The sequence below is a fragment of the Pseudophryne corroboree genome, chromosome 1 (assembly GCF_028390025.1).
Source record: "Pseudophryne corroboree isolate aPseCor3 chromosome 1, aPseCor3.hap2, whole genome shotgun sequence".
Lineage (NCBI taxonomy): Eukaryota > Metazoa > Chordata > Amphibia > Anura > Myobatrachidae > Pseudophryne > Pseudophryne corroboree.
In genome coordinates, this window is record NC_086444.1 from 182,997,528 (window position 1) to 183,014,824 (window position 17,297).

Here is a 17,297-nt window from a genome sequence, read left to right on the forward strand (position 1 = left end):
AGTGCGGCGCTGCCACTCTCGTATATTATTGAAGGGTTGGAGGGATCACTGTCTCCAAGAACACCAGGATGTCACGTACATAATGGCATGGGTAGGAGATGCTGCTCGGTTTACATTGGTATGAGCAGGGCTCGCAAGGTTAATTGACTAGCCATCTTCTTTCATGGGCCTATGTAGCACTGGGGGAAACAATCAGTCCCGCGTTCCGAGTAGCCCGGGTCCACTCAGGGCTAAGCCACAGGATATGAAAGGGCCGGGTCAGACCCGGAGACCCCCGGGGGGTGTTATAGCTTGTAGCGAGGGGGCCCTTTTTGATGCGGCCAAGTGCTAAACCCGGTGTGCTATCCTGCCTCAGGGGATGGAATCAGACTGCTGAGTGATGCGTCCTGAGGTCAAAATGGTCAGTGATGGACTTCTTCTAAGTACTGCGGTCTGCGCCGCTCACCCGTTCCCTCACACGTGCCACCCACAGCCGCGGGCGTACCCGCAGAGGGCCGCGGCACACTGGTTCCACCGCCAAATGCGGGTCTCCGGCAGGTCAGAACGTGGTCGCAGGGGGGGCCTCCGCCTCCGCTCCAGGGGAATCTGACCCTCCGGGTGTACACCCGCTATCTCCGGTTTAGTAGTAACTGAGGGGGGTACTCCTTTTAATTAACCAGATATCATCCGCCTAACAGGCAGGAGGGGAGCTCCGGCCGGGCCTGTTATCCCTCTGGGTGGTGTCCCTGCCTGGGGGGGATTTGCTCTGCCACCTCTGTATAGCAGCCGCAGTAAGACTCTCACCTCAGAGGGCCGCCGGGCTCTTCCTCCGGTCCACCGCTGCTTCGTCTCCTCTCTCCTCTCTTTTCAAGATGGCCGCCGTTCGCGCTTCGAGGGGCGCTTTCCCGCAGCCATCCGGGCTCCTGTCTCCCCCGATCAGCCGGTCAGGGTCCTGGTGCGGCTAGCAGTGATGTCCCCGTGGGTATCAGGGTCTCGGCGGGTCCGTCCAGCGCCCCGAGCAGGCCGTCCACCCGGCCGGGGGACAGCGTGTAATTTAGGCCCCGGCTTCTGGGCGACGAGTAGGCCGCAATCCGCGGGAGCCAGAAAACCGGCTCCCCGATTCCGCAGCTCGTACTCGCCACCTGCTCCAACACTCCAGGGGGGTATACCCGATGTTTTGGGCCGAAAACTCTCGTAGGTCCTGTGTTTTTATGGCATAAACTCTCAGATCCCTGAGAGCTCTCACAAAACACAGCCTGCTCCACCAGCCTCCAGGCCACGCCCCCGATGCTATACTTTTAATAATGGGCAATGCACCCTGGGGCCCAGGTGTCTTTTTCAGCATGTTTGTATCCGATGTGGGGGTCACATCCTATTAGGGACTGCACGCGGTCCTCAGGTGGTAGAGGAGGTTTCAGTAGGTAGCAGAACTGCGCCTCCATGGTTGCCTGTGCTAAGTAGGGCTCCTCCAGTTAGGTTGAATAAATTGTCCTATTGGTTAGACCGTTACCCAAACAGGGAAGATGCTGTTTTGTTGAGGTTGGGTTTTTCCAAGGGCTTCCCTTTGCCAATTGAGGGTCAGGTTTTCTCATGTGTGGTACAAAATTTTCGCTCGGCTGAGCAGTTTCCAAAAATTTTAAAAGAAAAAGTGAGTAAGGAGGTTTATCTGGGTAGAATGGTAGGGCCTTTTAATTCTCCTCCAGTGCTGGATTTGATTTTGTCCCCAGTGGGTGTTGTTCCTAAAAAGACTCCAGGAAAGTTTAGATTAATTCAGCATTTATCATGTCCAGTTAGGTCTTCAGTTAATGATGCCATTTCGGAGGCTTTGAGCATGGTAGTTTATCAGTCTTTCGAGGATGCGTTGGTGAAAGTTAGGTCATTTGGTAAAGGAGCCTTGATGAGTAAAATAGACATAGAGTCGGCTTTCCGTCTGTTGCCCATTGATCCAGAATTGTTTCGCTTCTTGGGATTGCGCCTTGCAGATGGTTTTTATATTGACAAATGTCTTCTTATGGGTTATTCTATTTCTTGTTCATATTTTAGTCATTTATTGCATTGGTGCATTTCAGTTTATACACGTGAGTCTGGTATTGTCCACTACTTGGATGATTTTTTGTTCATGGGCCCGGCTGAGTCAGATAGTTGTGGTAGTATTTTGGCGAATGCCTTGTCATTGTTTTCTGAGTTCGGGGTTCCGGTGGCTGATGAGAAGACAGTGGGCCCTGTTTCAGTTTTGAGCTTCTTAGGTATTGAAATTGATACGGTAATGGGTTGTCGTTTGCCCATGGAGAACGTAGGGTTTTGAGAGAGGATATAATGGTGGCATTGGCCAATGGGAAAGTGACATTGAAACAGGCTCAATCATTATTGGGTTTGCTTAATTTTGCTTGCAGGGTTATCCCTATGGGCAAGGTTTTTTGCAGGAAGTTAGAAAGAGCAACAGCTGGTGTTAAGAGGCCAGGCCATTTTATTAGTTTATCTAAACAAATTCGTAGGAATTTGCATATTTGTTAGGAGTTTTTGTCTGATTTCAATGGTATTCGCATTTGGCAGTCTGAACCCAGATCCAACGTCGAGTTGCAGTTGTTCACTGATGCAGCCCGTTCTTTGGGTTTTGGGGCTTATTTGGAGGACAAGTGGTGTGCGTCCCCCTGGACCAAAGCATGGTTTGATGAAGGCCTAATGGGGAATCTATTGTTGTTGGAGTTATTCCAGATTATGGTTGCGTTGGAGTTGTGGCACAAGTTTTTGCCAAATCTTTCAGTAGTTTTTTGGTGTGATAATTTGGGGGCGGTTCAGGACATTAATAGGCAAAAAGCGTCTGGTCTACCTGTTTTGCCCTTAGTGGGTCAGATTGTTTAACGTTGTTTGCAGTGGAATATTAACTTTTGCGCCAGGCATGTTCCAGGTATTCAAAATGGCGTGGCAGATGATCTATCACGTTTTGAGTGGCAGGTTTAGGGTATTAGCGCCGGATGCTAATGTATCTGGTGACCCTAGCCCTATGCCTGGCAGGTGTTACGGCCGTATTGGGGGGCTTAGCTCTAAGGTCATTGGCACCTTCCACTCTTTGGGCGTATAGAGGAGCGGTTAGAGTGGTTAAGGAGTGGGATAGATATGTCCATATGTGTCGAGATCAAGGTAAGAGTGATTATGCTATGTTGTCGGATTATGTTTGGGAATGTTTTAACGAAGGAAAGTCGAGAGGGTCTGTAGCACGCTTACTGTCTACACTATCTTATTTCTTGAGGCTTAAGGGCCAGCATGATTTCACTAAGTCCTTCTTTTTAGCTAGAGTATTGAAAGGGTGGGCACAAGCCATGCCCCCTGTACAGGATTTGCGCAGAACAATAAGAATTTAAATGTTGCGGTGCATGGCGGTCGTATTGCAAGAGGTCTGCGTGTCGGAATATGAAGCACTTTAATTTAGACTGTATTTCGTCATGGCCTTCTTCGGGGCGGCGAATTGGTGGCAGCATCAAAAGGAGCAATGTCACCCATGCTTCTAGAGCACGTGTTGCTGAAGGATGGAGTGTTATGGTGAAAAGTGCAGCATTCCAAAACCGATCAGTTAGGTAAAGGGTGTTGGGTGGTGTTGAGAAGTTTTGAGGATGGTGAGATGTGACCAGTAACACTGGCAAAGGAATATTTGAGAATGAGGACTTATGTACCAGGTCCCTGGTTGCAGCATGGGGATAGTGTGCCGGTCACTCAATATCAATTTCGATTGGGTTATGGGATGCTGTATTTGCACAATGGGTTTGCCCATTTCGAAATACGGCACCCATTCGTTTCGGATAGGTGCGGCGACATCAGCGGCTGCAGAAGGCCGTTCGAGCAAGCAACTTAGAGTTCTTGGTAGGTGGAAGTCTGATGTATTTCGGAAATATATCAGGTTTTGACCATTTGGTAATTAAATCAGACTTGAGGTATTAGCCACTCGCCATATTTGGGGGTCTTGAGAAATTTTTTATCCTGTTTGGCAGGTGTGTTTTTCGCCTCTCGTCAAGTCTAGTTCTTTACATCATTCCCCCCCTCCTGTCGCTAACTATTCTCATATGTCATCTTAGAGTTCAATTTAAAAATAGTTTAACTGTTAAAATGCATCATATATGAAAGGTATTAATGGGTTTAGTTGGAGGTGTTGGTAGGTACTGTAGGTTGCTTTTCGATTATTTCGTTCAGGTTTTGAGTAGTGTGAATGTGGTTTGAATACTGATTATTACATTTTCAGATTGGCGTTTGGATGAGTGCCCAATCTGCACTGAAGCGGAGCTGATCAGGTGGATCGGTGTGAGGGGCCTGTGGTGGGAGCAAGTCATGCCCCTATTTTGGCAGCAGCTTCAGAGGTCGGGATGCCCGCTGAGAGTGGTGTTCCATGCCGGGGGAAACGACTTGACCAAGAGGTCGTGTCTGGACTACCAGAAAACTATGGTTAGGGACCTAGTCAGTTTACAGAACAGGTTACCCTTCCTAAGCGTGGGATGGTCGGACATTAGGGGTAATTCAGACCTGATCGCTGCTGTGCGTTTTTTCGCACAGCGGGCGATCAGGTCCAAATTGCGCATGCGTATGCACCGCAATGTGCATGCGCGTCGCATGGGTACAAAGTGGATAGCCGCTCAGTGATGGGTTTGTATAACGGATTCATTCGCACGTGCGATCGCAAGGAGATTGTCAGGAAGAAGGCATTTGTGGGTGTCAACTGACCGTTTTCAGGGAGTGTCTGGAAAAACGCGTGTCCATGCCGTTTTCAGGGAGTGTCTGGAAAAACGCGTGTTCATGCCTTTGCAGGGAGGGTTCCTGACATCAATTCCGGTCCCGGACAGGCTGATGTGATCGCAGCGGCTGAGTAAGTTCTGGGCTGTGCAAAGACTGCACAAAATCTGTTTGTACAGCTCTGCTACACATGTGTTCGCACACTTGCACAGCTAAAATACACTCCCCCTGTAGGCGGTGACTATCTGATCGCAGCAGTGCAAAAATCGCTTGCTAGCAATCAGGTCTGAATTAGGTCCATTGTCCCACGTTTAGTGTGGAGAGGTGCGGATAGACCGGCCACCATAGAGTTGGTCCGGCGCCGGATTAATTCTGTGGTGGGATGGGCTGTCAGTGAGAACTGGTGGTTTGTGGTCCCGCATCCCTCCATTTCGGTTTCTACCCCTCAAATTTACATGGCTGATGGTGTCCATTTAAATTTGAGGGGTATGGAAAAAAATTTTTCTAGGGAACTTGATGTCCTCTGTCTATAGTTGGGAGAGTAGCAGATAGGTAATAGGAGTTTTGGAGAAGGAGTAAGTTGAGTGTTTTAAGGTTAGAGGTATGGTAGCAGGGTTTCATTGAAACTGTGGCGGGTTGGGACGGCCTGAAATTGTGTCTGTAGTTAAAAAGGGTTTATAGGTGCTCAGGAGATGAGAAGGTGGTGGAGTTTGGTCCAAAACGGGGCTGGAGTACTGTCGGACCAGATGGGCTTCTGTCTCTGGTGGAGTGGGTAGACACCTGAGCACCTTTTGGTTTGGAGTTGGGGAATACCTTGAGTGGAGAGTTGGCCACGGTATTCTCAGTAAAGGCTAATCAACACAAGGGGTGACAAATGGCCTCATATTGCCCCTTGTGATGCAATAGAGGCATGGCTGAAATTGGGCCCTTGCCTCTCCTTGTGGATTGGAATTTAGAAGTTGTTTTGGTCAGCCACAATAAAAGGTGTAAAGATTAGAATAAATAGGGACTTGATTTAAATAGGCCGTCCCTCCTTGCCACCATACCATTTCTGATTAATAAAGCTGACAGTTTCATTTGGCAAAATTATTTCAGTTGTCAGTTATTTCTGTAGAGTATGTTTGGAGTATGAGTATGAATGCAGGATAGTCTATGATAGACATTTTAAGAGAACAGAGGACATTTCATATGTCCATAGTGACGTAATATTCTGAGTAGTATGCTGCATGAAGCAACAGGGACAGGTGTAGTTGTTACTATGGTAATAGGTTGACCTATGGGCATACTGATGAATCAGGTGATGGGAGGGTCTTAGGACTTATGAGGCGAGGTTTGATTAGATTCTCCCTCTTTTCCTCAGGAAAATTGAACCACCCACCCGCCCTATAGAGAGTTTTTATGGGTGTCGGCTTGGCGGGTTGGGACGGCCTGAAATTGTGGCTGTAGTTAAAAAGGGTTTATAGGTGCTCAGGAGATGAGAAGGTGGTGGAGTTAATCCATAACGGGGCTGGAGTACCATCGGACCAGGTGGGCTTCGGTCTCCGGTGGAGTGGGTAGACCCCTGAGCACCTTTTGGTTTGGAATTGGGGAATACCTTGAGTGGAGAGTTGGCCACGGTATTCCCGGTAAAGGTTAATCAACACAAGGGCTGGCAAATGGTCCCATATTGCCCCTTGTGATGCGATGGAGGCAGGGCTGAAGTTGGGCCCTTGCCTCTTCTTGTGGTTTGGAATTTAGAAGTTGTTTTGGTCAGCCACAATAAAAGGTGTAAAGGTTAGAATAAATAGGGACTTGATTTAAATAGGCCGTCCCTCCTTGCCACCATACCATTTCTGATTAATAAAGCTGACAGTTTCATCTGGCAAAATTATTTTAGTTTTCAGTGTCAGTTATTTCTTTAGAGTATGTTTGGAGTATGAGTATGATTGCAGGGTAGTCTACAATAGACATTTTAACAGTGGAGATGGAAGAAGATGATTAGGGAATACTTAATTCCTAATGATTTAATGATTTACAGGACAAGGTCAGAGAGCAACTCCAAGTGCACTATTTCATACTGCATATTTATTTTTCCCTGCATTAGCATTTAACCAGTCTTCTTCACCTTGATTTCATTCATATTTAACCAGCATTAAACACCCGCTTATATGTGAGTGTCCTTCCTCCAGTATCTGGGGCTCTCACATGTGTATAAATTTCTTGTTTACTTATTAGTGTCACATACTTGACCTGCTATGACTAGTCCAATCAACTCCAGCCAGTGTCTTACAATGGACTCAAGTTAATCTTCAAACGTCTTCTTGCTTTTGGACATGAAAAAACAACATGGGCTAATTATTTTTGTAAACCACAGTGTTTAATGCACCCCACTACAAAAAAATAAAAAATACATCAATTCTATGCATTTATCCTCTTATTTACTGTGCTAGTTTTTTATAATTGATTTTATCCCCAAAAAGTTGCAGGCAGCCGCGGAAGCCTGATATACTAGCATTTGCTAATATGAGAATCCGTAGTATTAATGTGGGAGATCGCATGCCTGTAAGCCCATACCTTGGCTGCACATTGATTTGACGCATGCCACGGCAGCTGTCATCATTTGTATTAGAGATCGCACCAGCCCATGATAGGTGCAAGAGATCCATCAGAGACAGGCTGCCCTGTACTCATGACTCAGAATCGCATGGAGCTTTAGCTACACACTATGACATTCGCATGCCAAACAGGGCGGTTGTTGATAACCTGAAAGGTAGTATTTGATGCAAATACAGATCCAAATGAGTTCAGTCTGATGCAAAATAGGACAGAAATACGCCAAAATGTGATGCCGTGGTACCCCATATACATTTATGCTACACAGTAGTACATCTTATACACATTATGTCACACAGTAGTACATTATACACATTATGTTACACAGTAGTACATCTTATACACATTATGTCACACAGTAGTACATCTTATACACATTACGTCACACAGTAGTACATCTTATACACATTATGTCACACAGTAGTACATCTTGGGGGTAATTCCAAGTTGATCGCAGCAGGATTTTTGTTAGCAATTGGGCAAAACCATGTGCACTGCAGGGGAGGCAGATATAACATGTGCAGAGAGAGTTAGATTTGGGTGGGGTGTGTTCAATCTGCATTCTAATTCGCAGTGTAAAAATAAAGCAGCCAGCATTTACCCTGCACAGAAACAATATAACCCACCCAAATCTAACTCTCTCTGCAAATGTTATATCTGCCTCCCCTGCAGGGCACATGGTTTTGCCCAATTGCTATAAAAAATCCTGCTGTGATCAACTTGGAATTACCCCCCTTATACACATTATGTCACACAGTAGTACATCTTATACATATTATGTCACAAGGAAGTACATCTTATACACATTATGTCACACAGTAGTACATCTTATACACATTATGTCACACAGTAGTACATCTTATACACATTATGTCACACAGTAATACATCTTATACACATTATGTCACACAGTAGTACATCTTATACACATTATGTCACACAGTAGTACATCTTATACACATGATAAAGCTAAATATTTATCGTATATAAAACACTTTAAGAGGTCTAAGAACACTGTACGCTATCTACGTAAGAAGTACCGTAAGGGTACGCAAGTTGTGTAGCGATCGCTCAACCGTAGTCGAGACGCTCAAGCGTCACGTTCGCTTACGGCCCAGTGATCACAGGCAGGTACGCTATTGGCTGCCGACTAACGTAATGATTCGCTATAGCGTAGCGTACGCTCGGGACCACGAGGAGATCACCAGCGGTGCAGACGCTTACAACGTTAAACCTTTATATCTATACCTTTAACGGTGAGATACACAGTATACCTTAGTGTGGAGACAGAGTGTAAGTGCAACCTGGTGTAACCTGATTAACTACAAAGCTGCTTGGGCGTCACCGACGCTCAGGGAATACTTAACCCTTATAAAGAATACACAGATACCTGGGCTTAGGGTCCAAAACCTATTATATGTATTATGACTATTATACTTGCAAAAGAATCACAGTACAAAGCATACACTACAATATAACATAAACCAACTAACCAGATAAACTAGACAGGAAATACAATACAATACAATTAAAGGAAAATACGAGAGAGATAGAGAGAGAGAGAGAGACAGAGAGAGAGAGAGAGATGGCTCACAGTAAGACAATATGATTACGGAGAAAACTTACGCACAAGGGGAACGATCGCATGCGCCTCGATATCCAGCTCCCGATTATCAGCAATGAGAACCGTTGAAGAGAGAGAACTGGATACGGTCGGCCTGCCTATTTATGCCCCACACACAATACAATTCAATGGTCCCTACAATCTCATTGTTCATTGGACATAGGAATTCGGCTTCGTATTATAACAAAAGGTCATAGGTTGATTCATACAGGTGGGCTGTGACTATTTCCAACTGCTCAGGTGGGAGGGAAACTGGGTTTCCCGCCGCATGGGTAATAAAGTGCAAATAAAGTAAATGTTCATAAACTTCTTATGTCCATAACTATTCGCACGAGCGATTGATCTGTTTCAAACCAACACCGGAATATTTCTAATTAAATATTCTTCCGATGGATACTAAACACCACTGTATTACTCCTGTCTGACCCTTCGTATCAAACAAAGAGGGATTCCTCTGTTCATAAACATTCTATATTAACCAAACTTTCAGAATCTATCAAAGGGACCATGATCTACAAAATACATTATTAGTGAAAATATGTAATGATTGAGTCGCACGCTATGATCGCATAAACTCTACCGTAAATACGCATACCATGCGCCTGCGGGTGCCCGCGACTGTGAGTATGCGCACGTACGGGAGAGCGTACGCATGCGCAGCACGGACCTGTGTGAGGTGCAAATATGGTAGTGTGCATAGAGATATTTTTCTGACTTTGACAGTCCACCCTTTGGCAGTCAATAATAACTGCCACCTTCTAAAACATTTCAAAAGGAGAAAAATATATGTCAGGGGTTAATTCATTTCCATGGTTGGGTAAGGGAGGAGAGAGGAGTAGGTGGGAAGAGGGTATGACCTAGTGAGATAGCAGAAGCATGTGTGTATGAGTCCATGTTTGGGGGGTCATGTATCATCGTGCCGTACGTGTTGTAAATCAAGCTTCGAGGTATTGCGAAGTATACATTTGAATTCCTTCTTATCCCGTGGTACGGGTCTGTGGATGGGCTGTCAAACTTTACCGAGCTCTTTTCGGATTTTGAACAAAATGGGGAGCACATTTTAGTTGATGATACATGAATGGGGGAATATGTGATTGCTGATATCTGTGCCTGTATTCCCTATACTATGTGTGTCATTACCTGAGGGTTGTAGAAATGAAGAAAAGACATAATTACGGTAAATGCGGTGGTATTCTATGTCAGGTTAATGTACATCTGTCGGTTGAAGTTTTGTTCGGTATCAGTTGAAAGTCGTCTTCTTTGCGCTGTGTTGCCCATTAGGTGTGAGCAAAAAGCTTTGTCAATGCCATTAGATTTACAAAAAATGTTGGGCTAGCGTAAGTTTAAGAATTCTAGGGAAACTGGGGATCCATGGCAAAGTTCATCAAATGTCCATATCTCAAGTGGTCAAAACTTCTTCTTTGGTCTATCCGTTGTCTGTATAGCGTCTCGTCAACTTCCTCGTCCAAGTGGGTCTTTTTATCTTGGAGAAAAACCAGAAAAACAGGTGAAAGAAACGGACCGTAGAAATCGCATTTTCATCACATCATTGTTTCTATCATTGGGTCATAAATCAAATCCAGGTTAATTACAGTCTCCTCACTCCTCAAACTCATTACCTTAGTACGACGATTGCACTTCATTAATGCCTGACCGCATCTAAATATCAAGCCAATTGATATGACAACACCTAAGATACATAGGAGAAACTTCCCAACATCCATTATGACTCCTTGAGCCCAGTCTCCCAAACCGGAGAACCAATTTCGCGGGTTCAACCATGACACCCAACCAGTCAGCTCATTACCTACAGCAGCAAGAGTGAGATTGTGTTTTCGGCGAAATTCCCACTTTAATTGGAGAATATCGTCCATCTTTTGGTCTATGACCTCGACCGGATCCTCGGTGCTATTCGTGATATACGTGCAACACTTCACGCCGTACTGTGTTGCCAATGTAACACAATATCCGCCTGTCACTGCTGTGAGGTAATTAAGAACCATTCTATGCTGCACCAGTTCTGTTTTATAAGCTTGAAGTTCCCTTCCAGTATATCTAAACGTGTCATCATACATTTCAGTGATATTATCTAACAAATTTGCGAGCGCTGATATGTATTTATAATTTAGCACTCCTCTAGCGGTGCGGGTGAAATCTAACGCGATTAAGAATTGAATCCCGGTGGATTCACTTATCAGATCAGAGGCCGGATGCTCTGTCTTCTCTATCAGGTGCCTTTTAACAACGTGCTCGTAGTGGGTGTGAGTATAAGGAGCTTGGGCACCACGATGTATGTCTTTCATTTTGTCATGTGTTACAGTCATTACTTCAGGCAATACTTTTCCAATATAACACAATCCTTCAGAGTTTGGGGCAAGCCACTTGTACGCCTTTCTCCCGCATATGAAATATGCATCATCGGGGAGAACATATGGGACGGAGAAGGACATAACCATATTACACACCTTCCAGGTGAAATCTCCTAACCCTAATTCTTCCATCTGCTTAATACACGTATCAGGTTGTACGATATGTGCACAGTATCCTGGTTATACTTCTCCAACTCTTGTAATCCTATTTCCTAAGGTGTACCTATACCGGAAAGATTTTCCTCTACTGGCTATGTGGCGTACAAGCTCTGTATCTGTAGGCATTCTATCTGCTCTATGCGAAAAGGTCATGGTGTGGTTACTCCATGACACTTCCCAATTTCCCGGCTTTCTGGGATTGGAGATGTTGAAACATAATAGGGACCTATCCACATGGTATTGGTGGAGCTTCAAACTAGGAGGGCTGGAGATATTAAACCTCCTGTCCACCGGTCTCCCACCATTTAACTCAAGTACCTCCCCTATCGTTAAAGGAAATGGCACTAGCCCTGATTTGCTATGACCTTGAGGTACTTGAGAGCATACCCAACAATCTGTTTTGTTTAACACATTACCCACTAAGGAGTGATAGTCACTCAATGGATGCCGGTCCATATGGATATTAAAACTGGATTGGCATTTCTTAATGCACCCATCTTCAATGACATTGTTACAGAGCCTACAGATACAGTTTTCCTCAGCTAACAATCCGTCACAATTCCTTCTATGGTCAATGCTATCGGATCGTTTTCTGATACTCGCCTTTGCTTGTTGGTTAGGTTGATCTTGGAAAACTACGCCTCCATCTTTATCATCAGAACCCATTCCAGAACCTCTATCGACCTCCATGGTACTCTCGCCGGAACAGACTGCTCTGGTCAACATCATGGTCAACAGGAAAATCCGGATCACAGTCTCTTGGGGCAAGTCCATCTTACAGAAGGAAACGGAGAAAAATGAGAAGGAGGAAAAAGAAATTTGCGGGAGAGGGGATGGGAAGTGGAGGAAAATAATAAAAGGGAGTGGGGAGTCGACAACAGCTCTCGGTCTTCAAGGCTCAGGTGCCGCCTCAGTCCTCCTGGAACAGACACTCCAGTGATACAACCTCTACCGTCTGTTCCTTATCACGGGACTTCTCTGGATCAGCAACCTTCTTGCAGTGGGATGAATGGACCCAAGTCTCTCTCTCAGCAACCTTTAATGCTGTAGTGCTAGTCAATAAGACCTGGTATGGTCCTTCCCATCTGTCAATAAGGCAACCTGAGCGTAGAAAATTCCGTATCATTACATAATCCCCAGGTTCAATGTCATGACAATTACTATCAGGTAGATCAGGAATCACCAACTTCAGATTATCATTTTGATTCCTTAACTGTTTACTCATGTTAATCAAGTACTTTACAGTTACTTCATTGTTACATTTCAAATCATCCTGAGGGTTAATCATGACATGCGGTTGTCGACCAAACAAGATTTCAAAGGGAGACAGATTAAGAGGGGACCTGGGAGTGGTTCTGATACTATACAATACAATGGGTAAAGCTTCTGGCCATGTCAATCCTGTCTCTGCCATCACTTTACTCAATTTATTTTTAATAGTGCTGTTCACTCTTTCGACCTTCGCACTCGCCTGTGGACAGTACGGAGTGTGCAGCTTGCTATCAATTCCCATCAACTTACACATTCCTTGAAAGACATCACCTGTAAAATGGGTACCCCTATCACTTTCGATTATTCTAGGGATACCATATCTACATACAAATTCCTGCACAATTTTCTTAGCAGTAAACATAGCGGTATTTGTAGCCGCAGGAAATGCTTCGACCCAATTTGAGAAAACATCTATACAAACAAGTACATATTTCAAATTCCGACAAGGGGGTAATTGTATAAAGTCAATTTGTATTACCTGGAAAGGGCCGCCGGCAGGTGGGATATGGGATGGTTCTGTAGGTATTGCCTTTCCAATATTCTTTCTCAAACAGGTAAGGCATGACATTGCTCTTTTACTCGCATGAGAAGAGAATCCTGGGGCGCACCAATAGGCTCTTACCAATTTGCACATCCCTTCCTTGCCTAGATGAGTCAGCCCGTGAGCTGCTTCAGCCAGACATGGAAGATATGCTCTGGGGGCCACTGGTTTACCATGTCCATCCGTCCAGAGTCCTGAGGACTCCTGGCCACATCCCTTTGCCTTCCAGACTGCCTTTTCCTGTGTGGAACACAAATTTTGCATTTCACACAACTTCTGTGTGTTAATGGTATTAAATACCATCAATTGTGTGGTGTCTGTCTGTATGGGGGTAGCAGCTGCTAACTTAGCAGCTTCGTCTGCTCGGCTGTTACCAAGTGATACCGGGTCTTGGCTATATGTGTGTGCTTTACATTTGATAACAGCCACTCTGTCGGGTTCCTGTATCGCTGTTAGAAGCCTTTTTATGTGAGCTGCATGCGCTACCGGTGTACCAGCGGCCGTCATGAAATTTCTGAGACGCCATAGGGCTCCGAAATCATGGACTACCCCGAATGCGTATCTAGAATCGGTGTAGATATTGGCTGACTTACCCTTAGCCAATTCACATGCTCTGGTTAGGGCGACCAGTTCAGCAACCTGGGCTGAGTGAGGTGGGCCTAGCGGTTCCGCTTCTATGGTGTCTTGGTCATCTACGACTGCGTATCCAGTACACAAGTCTCCCGAGTCTGACTGTCTATGGCAACTACCGTCCGTGTAGAACGTGAGTTCTGCATCTTTCAGTGGGTTGTCACTGATGTCATGCCTTGCGGTAAAATTTTGGGTCAAATATTCCATACAATCATGTGTATCTTCCTTTGTATTAAATCCTCCTTCCCCATCACTCTCACCTTCCACCCTTTGTGCCTGACCAGGCACACCTGGGAGATACGTTGCAGGATTTAATGCACTGCATCTCCTTATGGTGATGTTTACGGGGGCCATTAGTGCCAATTCCCATCTTGTAAACCTCGCTGATGAGACGTGTCTGGTTTGGGCAGAATTCAATAAGGCTGATACTGCATGTGGCGTATGGATTGTGAGGTTGTGGCCTAGCACGACATCTTCGCTTTTTGTCACTAGCAATGCTATCGCAGCAACGCTTCGCAAGCATGTGGGGAGGGATCGCGCTACCGTGTCTAGCTGAGCGCTGTAGTATGCAACTGGCCTGCTGGCATCACCGTGTTTTTGGGTTAGTACACCTGCCGCGCAACCAGCACTTTCTGTTCCGTATAGTTCAAAGGGTTTCCCATAGTCTGGCATACCTAGTGCTGGTGCCTGCGTTAGGCACTGTTTGAGTCTCTCAAATGCTGTTTCGGACTCGTCTGTATGCGAAATCCTATCAGGTTTGTTTGAGGAGACCATTTCCTGCAAAGGTAACGCCAAAATGGAAAACCCTGGGATCCAATTACGGCAATACCCACACATTCCTAAAAACGTTCTGATCTGTTGCTGGGTTTGTGGCAGAGTCATGTCTCTAATTGCTTGGATTCTATCAGCGGTCAGGTGTCTCAGTCCTTGTGTTAGACAGTGTCCCAAATATTTTACCTTAGTTTGGCATAATTGTAACTTGTCTTTGGACACCTTGTGTCCGGTGTCTGAAAGATGAAACAGGAGCTGTTTCGTATCCTTCAGAGATGCTTCCAGTGAATCTGAACACAGTAATAAATCGTCCACATACTGTATCAATACTGATCCACTGTCTGGTTGGAAAGACTGTAAACAATCATGCAAAGCCTGAGAAAATATACTTGGACTATCTATGAAACCTTGGGGTAATCGAGTCCACGTGTATTGGACTCCTCTGTATGTGAATGCAAACAAATATTGGCTGTCAGGGTGCAGAGGTACCGAAAAGAAAGCGGAGCAGAGGTCAATAACAGTGAAAAATTTGGCAGTGGGAGGGATTTGCATTAGGATGACAGCTGGATTTGGCACTACGGGGAACTGACTCTCAACTATTTTGTTAATCCCCCTTAGATCCTGCACTAGTCTGTAACCCCTCCCCCCACTCTTTTTCACAGGGAAGATGGGACTATTAGCAGTGCTGGACGTTCTTACCAGAATGCCCTGTTGTAGCAAGCGCTCTATTACTGGGTAAACTCCTAATTCCACCTCTGGCTTCAGAGGGTACTGTGGGATTTTTGGAGCTATCCTACCATCTTTTACTTGTACAACTACTGGAGCTACGTTTGCCATTAATCCAGTGTCTTGTCCGTCTTTTGTCCAAAGTGACTCTGGTATCTGAGATGTCATCTCTTCTATTTGGGATGGATTCCTATTTGTCATAATGGTATGTGACATTAATTTTGATGGGGAGTCTAACATGTCTCGCACTTCCTGAGCGTGTTTCTCAGGTATGTCCAAGAATACACCTTCAGGAGTACAATAAATGACGCACCCCATTTTACACAGTAAGTCTCTTCCCAGGAGATTGGTTGGTGCCGATGCAGCCAGCAAAAAGGAATGCTTGGTATGCAAAGGTCCTATTGTAATCTCGGCTGGTTTGCTGACAGGGTAGTGCTGGACTACTCCTGTTACTCCCATGGCTGGAATTGTCCTACCAGTGGTTCTCATGCCCACTGTCGAATTTATCACTGACTTGGCCGCCCCTGTGTCTACAAGAAAGTTTAAAGTTTTACCAGCTACATTAATTGCGATCTCGGGTTCACTTCCAATGTTGGCAATTAATTTTACTGGCTGCAGATTACAGGTATGGCCACACCCCTATTGGGTATGGTGACCTCCCTGAATCCCGCTGGCAGCAACTACTTGTGAGGGAGATAGTTGGGAACTACCAGAGGCATGCCAGTCTCTGTTTGGGGGATATCTTTTTGTTTCCCCTGTATGTGGCTCATAACTCCGTTTCTGCGGACCTTGCTCCCAATGTCGTGTGTCGTGTCGTTGTCTAGGGGGTTGGTATGAGTTTCGTGGATTCTTTACTCTACAATCTCGTGCCATGTGTCCCTGTTTGTGACAAGAATAACAAGTAACCATACTTGACTTACCCACAGGATTTGGTGATACAAACAAAGGCTGCCTTGTGGTCAGAGCCTGTATACTTACTGACATTAATTTATCACCTTGTTGTTCCCTGTGTCTGGTGATGTTTCTATCGTGATCAATAGCAGCCTCTCTCAAAGTAGCCACAGACAGACCTCGCCAACATGGTTGTGTGGTCTGTACCCTAGTCTTCAATGACTCTTTTAAACCATCCATCAGTACCGATACTGCTACTTCCCGATGGTTTGTGTCTGTTTTAATGTCCTCTATGCCTGTGTATTTTGCCATTTCTAATAATGCTCTGTGACAATACTCTGCAGCTGTCTCTGACTCCTTCTGTTTAATGGAGAATATCTTATTCCATTTAGCTACTGCTGGGAAATACTCTTTTAGCTGCAAGTTTATTCTTTTCACATTATCTTGGTTGTACACATCTGTAAGAGGTACATCATGATCTAGTCCGCAATCAGCTAAAAATTGAGTTGCGTCGACATTTGAGGGTAAACATGCTCTCAGCAATATCTGCCAGTCTTTATTGTTGGGCTCTGCAGTGTTACCTAAGTCTCTGATGTATTTTTGACTGGCAACTAAGTCTTTTCTAGGGTCAGGAAATTCAGACACTATGGTCCTTAATTCCATTCGGGAAAATGGGGTGTACATGGCAATGTTCCTAATGGGAGTGGCTCCTGATGCGTCTGTTTTCCCATTTGGCACTGCTATTACTCTAACAGGTGTAATTCTAACAACCTCATTCTGTGTAGATTCTACAGGCTGTGGTGAAATAGTTTCAGCATAATGCATGGTGCCGTACTTACCAGTTGATACGACCTCACCTATCCCTCCGCTAGGGGCCTTTACTAATCTCGTGGGTGGAGCTGTGCCTACTGTGGTCTCTGCTATGGTGGCTGCTAGAGAGAGCGCTGAAATCGTTGCCGATTCGTCCTCTTGATCACACTCCTGAGGAAAGTTCAAAACAGGGTACAACTTGCACGGGTTAATA